Source organism: Aplysia californica, unplaced genomic scaffold, assembly GCF_000002075.1.
Source record: "Aplysia californica isolate F4 #8 unplaced genomic scaffold, AplCal3.0 scaffold00003, whole genome shotgun sequence".
Taxonomy (NCBI): domain Eukaryota; kingdom Metazoa; phylum Mollusca; class Gastropoda; order Aplysiida; family Aplysiidae; genus Aplysia; species Aplysia californica.
In genome coordinates, this window is record NW_004797273.1 from 3361768 (window position 1) to 3362011 (window position 244).

Here is a 244-nt window from a genome sequence, read left to right on the forward strand (position 1 = left end):
TTTTTTCTCTGTAAATGAATAGTTTTTTTACTTTTGTATGTTACTTTGTAGTGGCATAGCCAAGATAACTGCTAAATTTTAAGCCTCTATCTCAATTCTAAGACCCCTGTTGCTATGGAAACATGTTGCTCAACTTCGGAGGTCATTTTCTCCTTTTCGTGTTTCCTCACCTCGCACAATTAAAAGTTCTGTATTTTCGTCAAATATGGTAATATTTACTTCATTCTTGTTTTAAATTGTAGGG